Here is a 9,128-nt window from a genome sequence, read left to right as displayed (position 1 = left end):
AATCTACGATGCCCGGAAAGTCGAAATGATCATTGCTTTCACACTGATTGCAATTATTCATTCGATATGATGGAAAAACTGTTCCATTTTTATTGTATTTTATGCTTCTGGCGTTGACTTCTTAGGCCCTAACTATTCGATCTGGTGGAACAACGCCCTAGAGTGAAGCCTGTGTTGCCCGGAACGTGGAAATGGCCTTTACTTTCACACTGGTTGCAATTATTCGTTTTATACGATGGAAAAACTGTTGTATCTAAATGGTATTTTATGCTTCCGGCGTTGACTTCTAAGGCCCTAACTACTCGATCTAGTGGAGCAACGCCCTAGAATGAAGCCTAGGTTGCCCTGAACGTAGAAATGACCATAACCTTAACACTGGTTGCAATTATTCCTGTTATACGATGGAAAAACTGTTGTAGTTTTATTGTATTTTATGCTTCAGGCGTTGAATTCATAGGCCCTAACTATTCGACCTGGTGGAGCAACGCCCTAGAGTGAAGCCTCGGTTGCCCGGAACGTAGAAAAGACCATAACTTTCACACTGGTTGCAATTATTCGTTTTATACGATGGAAAAGCTGTTGTCCTTATTTTGTATTTTATGCCTCAGTCGTTGACTTCTAAGGTCGTAGCTATACGATGTGGTGGAGCAACGCCCTAGCGTGAAGCCTAGGCTTCCCGGAACGTAGAAATGACCATTACTTTCACCGTGTTTGCAATATTCCTGTTATACGATGGACAAACTGTTGGATTGTTCTGTACCTTATACTTCTGGCTTTGATTACTAAGGCCCTTTGTATTCGATCTGGTGGAGCAATGACTCACAGTTAAGTCTAGGATGCCGAAACGATGAAATGATTATTACTGTCACACTGGTTGCAATTATTCATGCTATACGATGGAAAAACTGTTGCATTTTTACTGTACTCTATGCTTCTGGCGTTGACTTCTTAGGCCCTAACTATTCGATCCCGGGGGCAGGGTCCAAGAGTGAAGCGTATGTTGCCTGAAACGTATAAATGACCATTACATTCGCACTGGTTGCAATTATTCTTTTTATACGATGGAAAAACTGTTGTATCTATATAGTATTTTATGCTTCTGGCGTTGACTTCTAAGGCCCTAACTATTCGATCTAGTGGAGCAACGCCCCAGAATGAAGCCTAGGTTGCCCGGAACGTAGAAGTGACCATAACCTTAACACTGGTTGCAATTATTCCTGTAATACGATGGGAAAGGTGTTGTATTTATATTGTATTTTATGCTTCTGGCGTTGGCTTCCAAGGCCCTAACTATTCGATCCAGTGGAGCAACGCCCTAGTGTGAAGCCTAGGTTGCCCGGAACGTAGAAATGACCATAACTTTCACTCCGGTTGCAATTATTCGTTTTATACAATGGAAAAACTGTTCTTTTTATTTTGTATTTAATGCTTCGGGCGTGGACTTCCAATGCCCTAACTATTCGATCTGGTGGAGCAACGCCCTACAGTGAAGCCTAGGTTGACCGGAACGTAGAAATGGCCATTACTTTCTCACTGTTTGCAATTATTCATTCTTTACGTTGGAAAAGTTGTTGTATTTATATTGTGTTTTATGCTTCTGGCATTGATTTCTTAGGTCGTAGCTATTAGATGTGGTGGAGCAACGCCCTAGAGTCAAGCCTAGGTTGCCCGGAACGTAGAAATGACCATAACTTTCACTCCGGTTGCAATAATTCGTTTTATACAATGGAAAAACTGTTCTTTTTATTTTGTATTTTATGCTTCTGGCGCTGACTTCTAAGGCCCTAACAATTGGATCTGGAGGAACAACGCCCTAGAGTGAAGCCTAGGTTGCCCGGAACGTAGAAACGACCATTACCTGCACACTGGTTGCAATTATTCCTGCTATACGATGGAAAAACTGTTGTAGTTTTATTGTATTTTATGCTTCTGGCGTTGACTTCTAAGGTCCTAGCTATTCAATCTGGTGGGGCAACGTCCAAGAGTGAGCCCTATGTTGTCCGGAACGTAGAAATGACCACAACTTTCACACTGGTTGCAATGATTCGTTTTATACAATTGAAAAACTGTTGTATTTATGTTGTATTTTCTGCCTCTGGCGCTGACTTCTAAGGCCGTAGCTATTCGATGTGGTGGAGCAACGCCCTATAGTGTAGCCTAGGTTGCCCGGAACGTAGAAATGACCATCACTTTCTCACTGTTTGCATTTATTCATTCTTTACGTTGGAAAAGCTGTTGTATTTATAATTTATTTTATGCTTCTGGCGATAACTTCTACGGTCGTAGCTATCAGATGTGGTGGAGCAACGCCCTAGAGTCAAGCCTAGGTTGCCCGGAACGTAGATATGACCACAACTTTCACAGTGGTTGCAATTATTCATGCTATACGGTAGAAATACTGTTACATTTACATTGTATTTTCTGCTTCTGGCTTAGACTTCTAAGGTCCTAGCTATTCCGTCTGGTGGGGAAACGTCCAACAGTGAAGCCTATGTTGCCCGGAACGTAGAACTGACCATCACTTTCACACTGATAGCAATTATTCGTTTTATTCAATGGAAAAACTATTGCATTTATATTGTACCTTATGCTTCTGGCGTTGACTTCTAAGGCCGCAGCTATTCGATGTAGCTGAGCAACGCCCTAGACTGAAGCCTAGGTTGCCCGGAACGTGGAATTGACCATTACCTTCACACTGGTTGCAATTATTCGTATTATACGATGGAAAAACTGTTGTATTTATTTTGCATTTGGTGCTTCTGGCGTTGACTTCTTAGGCCTTAACTATTGGATTTGGTGGAGCAACGCACTAGAGTGGAGCCTAGGTTGCCCGGAACGTAGAAATGACCATCTCCTTCACTCTGGTAGCAAATATTCCTGTAATTCGATGGAAAAACTGTTGTATCTTTATTGTATTTTATGCTTCGGGCGTTGACTTCTAAGACCCCAGCTATTCGATCTGGTGGAGCAGCGCCCTAGAGTAAAGCCTAGGTTGCCCGAAACGTAGAAATGACCATCACCTTCACACTGTTTGCAATTGTTCATTTTATATGATGGAAAAGCTGTTGTATCTTTATTGTATTTTCTGCATCTGGCATTGACTTCTAAGGTCCTAGCTATTCAATCTGGTGGGGCAACGTCCAAGAGTGAACCCTATGTTGCCCGGAACGTAGAAATGACCACAACTTTCAGAGTAGTTGCAATTATTCATGCTATGCGGTAGAAATACTGTTGCATTTACATTGTATTTTCTGCTTCTGGCTTTGACTTCTAAGGTCCTAGCCATTCCGTCTGGTGGGGCAACGTCCAAGGGTGAAGCCTATGTTGCCCGGAACGTAGAAACGACCATCACTTTCACACTGTTTGCAATTGTTCATTTTATATGATGGAAGAGCTGTTGTACTTATATTGTATTTTTGTATCGTGCGTTGACTTCTATGGCCCTACCTATTCGATCTGGTGTAGCAACGCCCTAGAGTGAAGCCTAGGTTGCACGGAAGGTAGAAATGACCATTACTTTCACACTGTTTGCAATTATTCATTCTATACGATGGAAAAGCTGTTGTATTTTTATCGTATTTTCTGCTTCTGGCAGTGACTTCTAAGGTCCTAGCTATTCAATCTGATGGGGCAACGTCCAAGAGTGAACCCTATGTTGCCCGGAACGTAGAAATGACCATTACTTTCACACTGTTTGCAAATATACATTATGTACGACGGAAAAGCTGTTGTATTTATATTGTATTTTATGCATCTGGCGTTGACTTCTAAGGCCGTAGCTATTCTATGTGGTGGAGCAACGCCCTACAGTGAAGCCTAGGTTGCCCGGAACGTTGAAATTACCATTCCCTCCAAACTGTTTGCAATTATTCGTTTTATACGATGGAAAACTGTTGTATTTATTTTGTATTTGCTGCTTCTGGCGTTGACTTCTAAGGCCTTAACTATTTGATCTGGTGGAGCAACGGTCTAGAGCGAAACCTAGGCTGCCCGGAACGTAGAAATGACCATTACTTTCACACTGGTTACAATTATCCGTTTTATACGATGGATAAACTGTTGTATTTGTTTTCTATTTGGTGCTTCTGGCGTTGACTTCTGAGGCCCTAGCTATTGGATCTGGCGGACGAACACCCTAGAGTGAAGCCTAGGTGACCCGGAACGTAGAACTGACCATATCTTTCAGACTTGTTGCAATTACTCCTGTTATATGATGGAAAAACTGTTGTATTTATATTGTATTTCTGCTTCTGGCGTTGACTTCTAAGGCATTAACTATTCGATCTGGTGGATCGACGCCCTAGGGTGAAGCCTAGATTGCCCGGAACGTAGAAAAGACCATTACCGTCACACTGTTTGCAATTATTCATTTTATGCAATGGAAAGACTGATGTATTTATATTGTATTTTATGCTTCTGACGGTGACTTCTAAGGGCCTAGGTATTCTATCTGATGGAGCAATGCCCTAGAGTGAAGCCCAGGTTGCTCGGAATGTAGAAATGTCTATAACTTTCACACTGGTTGCAATTATTCGTTTTATACGATGGAAAAGCTGTTGTATTTATATTGTATTTCATGCTTCTGGCGTTGACTTCTAAGGTCGTAGCTATTAGATGTAGTGGAGCAACGCCGTGCAGTGACACCTAGGTTGCCCGGAAGGTAGAAATGACCATAACTATCACACTGGTTGCAATTACTCGTTTTATACGATGGAAAAACTGTTGTATCTATATCGTATTTTATGCTTCTGGCGTTGACTTCTAAGGCGCTGATAACTCGATCTAGTGTAGCAACGCCCTGGAATGAGGCCTAGGTTACCCGGAACGTAGAAATGACCAGTACTTTCACACTGGTCGCAGTTATTCCTGTTATAGGATGGAGAAACTGTTGTATTTTTACTGTATTTTATGCTTCTGGCGTTGACTTCTAAGGTCCTAGCTATTCGATCTCGTGGGGCAACGTCCAAGAGTGTAGCCTATGTTGGCAGAAACGTAGAAATGACCATTACTTTCACGCTGGTTGCAATTATTCCTGTTATACGATGGAATGACAGTCGTATTTTTATTGTATTTTATGCTCTTGGCGTTGACCTCCAAGTCCCTAGCTATTCGACCTGCTGTCGCAACGGCCTAGGGCGCAGCCTAGGTTGCCCGGAACCTAGAAATGGCCTTTACTTTCAAACTGGTTGCAATTATTCGTTTTATACGATGGAAAAACTGTTGTATCTATATGGTATTTTATGCTTCTGGCGTTGACTTCTAAGGCCCTAACTATTCGATCTAGTGGAGCAACGCCCCAGAATGAAGCCTAGGTTGCCCGGAACGTAGAAATGACCATAACCTTAACACTGGTTGCAATTATTCCTGTAATACGATGGAAAAGGTGTTGTATTTATATTGTATTTTATGCTTCTGGCGTTGGCTTCCAAGGCCCTAACTATACGATCCAGTGGAGCAACGCCCTAGTGTGAAGCCTAGGTTGCCCGGAACGTAGAAATGACCATAACTTTCACTCCGGTTGCAATTATTCATGCTATACGGTAGAAATACTGTTGCATTTTTATTGTATTTTCTGCTTCTGGCTTTGACTTCTAAGGTCCTAGCTATTCGGTCTGGCGGAGCAACGCCCTAGAGTGAAGCCTAGGTTGCCCGAAACGTAGAAATGACTATCACTTTCACACTGGTTGCAATTATTCCTGTTATACGATGGACAAACTGTTGCATTTTTATTGTACTTTATGCTTCTGGCGTTGACTTCCAAGGCCCTACGTATTCGGTCTGGTGGTGCAATGCCTCAGAGTTAAATCTACGATGCCCGAAACGTCGAAATGATCATTGCTTTCACACTGATTGCAATTATTCATTCGATATGATGGAAAAACTGTTCCATTTTTATTGTATTTTATGCTTCTGGCGTTGACTTCTTAGGCCCTAACTATTCGATCTGGTGGAACAACGCCCTAGAGTGAAGCCTGTGTTGCCCGGAACGTGGAAATGGCCTTTACTTTCACACTGGTTGCAATTATTCGTTTTATACGATGGAAAAACTGTTGTATCTAAATGGTATTTTATGCTTCTGGCGTTGACTTCTAAGGCCCTAACTACTCGATCTAGTGGAGCAACGCCCTAGAATGAAGCCTAGGTTGCCCTGAACGTAGAAATGACCATAACCTTAACACTGGTTGCAATTATTCCTGTTATACGATGGAAAAACTGTTGTAGTTTTATTGTATCTTATGCTTCAGGCGTTGAATTCATAGGCCCTAACTATTCGACCTGGTGGAGCAACGGCCAAGAGTGAAGCCCAGGTTGCTCGGAATGTAGAAATGTCTATAACTTTCACACTGGTTGCAATTATTCGTTTTATACGATGCAAAAGCTGTTGTATTTATATTGTATTTCATGCTTCTGGCGTTGACTTCTAAGGTCGTAGCTATTAGATGTAGTGGAGCAACGCCGTGCAGTGACACCTAGGTTGCCCGGAACATAGAAATGACCATTACTTTCACACTGGTTGCAATTATTCCTGTTGTACAATGGAAAAACTGTTGCATTTATATTGCATTTTATGCTTCTGGCGTTGACTTCTAAGTCCCTAGTTGTCCGATCTGGTGGAGCTACGCCTTAGAGTGAAGCCTAGGTTACACGGAACGTAGAAATGACAAGTACTTTCACCCTGGTTGGAGTTATTCCTGTTATACGATGGAAAAACTCGTGTATCTTTATTGTATTTTATGTTTCGGGCGTTGACTTCTAAGACCCCAGCTATTCGATCTGGTGGAGCAGCGCCCTAGAGTAAAGCCTAGGTTGCCCGAAATGTAGAAATGACCATCACCTTCACACTGTTTGCAATTGTTCATTTTATAAGATGGAAAAGCTGCTGTATTTTTATCGTATTTTCTGCTTCTGGCATTGACTTCTAAGGTCCTAGCTATTCAATCTGGTGGGACAACGTCCAAGAGTGAACCCTATGTTGCCCGGAACGTAGAAATGATCACAACTTTCACACTGCAATTATTCGTTTTATACAATGGAAAACTCTTCTATTTATTTTGTATTTTATGCTTCTGGCGTTGACTTCTAAGGTCCTAGCTATTCGATTCCGTTGGGCAACATCCATGAGTGAAGAGTATGTTGCCCGAAACGTAGAAATGACCATTAGTTTCACACTGGTTGCAATTATTCTTTTTTTACGATGGTAAAACTGTTGTATTTTTATTCCATTTTATGCTTCTGGCGTTGACTTCTTAGGCCCTAACTATTCGATCTAGTGGAGCAACGCCCCAGAATGAAGCCTAGGTTGCCCGGAACGTAGAAATGACCATAACCTTAACACTGGTTGCAATTATTCCTGTAATACGATGGAAAAGGTGTTGTATTTATATTGTATTTTACGCTTCTGGCGTTGGCTTCCAAGGCCCTAACTATACGATCCAGTGGAGCAGCGCCCTAGAGTAAAGCCTAGGTTGCCCGAAACGTAGAAATGACCATCACCTTCACACTGTTTGCAATTTTTCATTTTATATGATGGAAAAGCTGTTGTATCTTTATTGTATTTTCTGCTTCTGGCATTGACTTCTAAGGTCCTAGCTATTCAATCTGGTGGGGCAACGTCCAAGAGTGAACCCTATGTTGCCCGGAACGTAGAAATGACAACAACTTTCACACTGGTTGCAATTATTGGTTTTATACAATGGAAAAACTTTTGTATTTATGGTGTATTTTATGCCTCTGGCGTTGACTTCTAAGGCCGTATCTATTCGATGTGGTGGAGGAACGCCCTATAGTGAAGCCTAGGTTGCCCGGAACGTAGAAATGACAATTACTTTCACACTGGTTGCAATTATTCGTTTTATACGATGGAAAAACAGTTGTATTTAAATTTGTATTTGGTGCTTCTGGCGTTGACTTCTTAGGCTCTAACTATTCGATTTGGTGGACCAACGCCCTAGAGTGAAGCCTAGGTTGCGCGGAACGTAGAAACGCCCATTGCTTTCACACTGGTTGCAATTATTCCTGTTATACGATGGAAGAACTGTTGTATTTTTATTGTATTTTATGCTTCCGGCGTTGACTTCTTAGGCCCTAAATATTCGATCTGGTGCAGCAACGCCCTAGAGTAGAGCCTAGGTTGCCCGAAACGTAGAAATGACCATCACCTTCACACTGTTTGCAATTGTCCATTTTATATGATGGAAACGCTGTTGTATCTTTATCGTATTTTCTGCTTCTGGCATTGACTTCTAAGGTCCTACCTATTCAATCTGGTGGGGCAACGTCCAAGAGTGAACCCTATGTTGCCCGGAACGTAGAAATGACCACAACTTTCACACTGGTTGCAATTATTCGTTTTATACAATGGAAAAACTTTTGTATTTATGGTGTATTTTATGCCTCAGGCGATGACTTCTAAGGCCGTAGCTATTCGATGTGGTGGAGCAACGCCCTGTAGTGAAGCCTAGGTTGCCCGGAACGTAGAAATGAGCATTGCTTTCACTCTGGTTGCAATTGTTCGTTTTATACGTTGGAAAAACTGTTGTAATTATATTGTATTTTATGTTTCTGGCGTTGGCTTCTACGGTCGTAGCTATTAGATGTGGTAGAGCAACGCCCTAGAGTCAAGCCTAGGTTGCCCGGAACGTAGATATGTCCATAACTTTCAGAGTAGTTGCAATTATTCATGCTATACGGTAGAAATACTGTTGCATTTACATTGTATTTTCTGCTTCTGGCTTTGACTTCTAAGGTCCTAGCCATTCCGTCTGGTGGGGCAACGTCCAAGAGTGAAGCCTATGTTGCCTGGAACGTAGAAACGACCATCACTTTCACACTGTTTGCAATTGTTCATTTTATATAATGGAAAAGCTGTTGTACTTATATTGTATTTTTGTATCGTGCGTTGACTTCTATGGCCCTACCTATTCGATCTGGTGTAGCAACGCCCTAGAGTGAAGCCTAGGTTGCACGGATGGTAGAAATGACCATTACTTTCACACTCTTTGCAATTATTCATTCTATACGATGGAAAAGCTGTTGTATTTTTATCGTATTTTCTGCTTCTGGCATTGACTTCTAAGGTCCTAGCTATTCAATCTGGTGGGGCAACGTCCAAGAGTGAACCCTATGTT

This window comes from Calliopsis andreniformis, unplaced genomic scaffold (assembly GCF_051401765.1).
Source record: "Calliopsis andreniformis isolate RMS-2024a unplaced genomic scaffold, iyCalAndr_principal scaffold0033, whole genome shotgun sequence".
NCBI lineage: Eukaryota > Metazoa > Arthropoda > Insecta > Hymenoptera > Andrenidae > Calliopsis > Calliopsis andreniformis.
Note: the sequence above shows the minus strand (reverse complement) of the source record.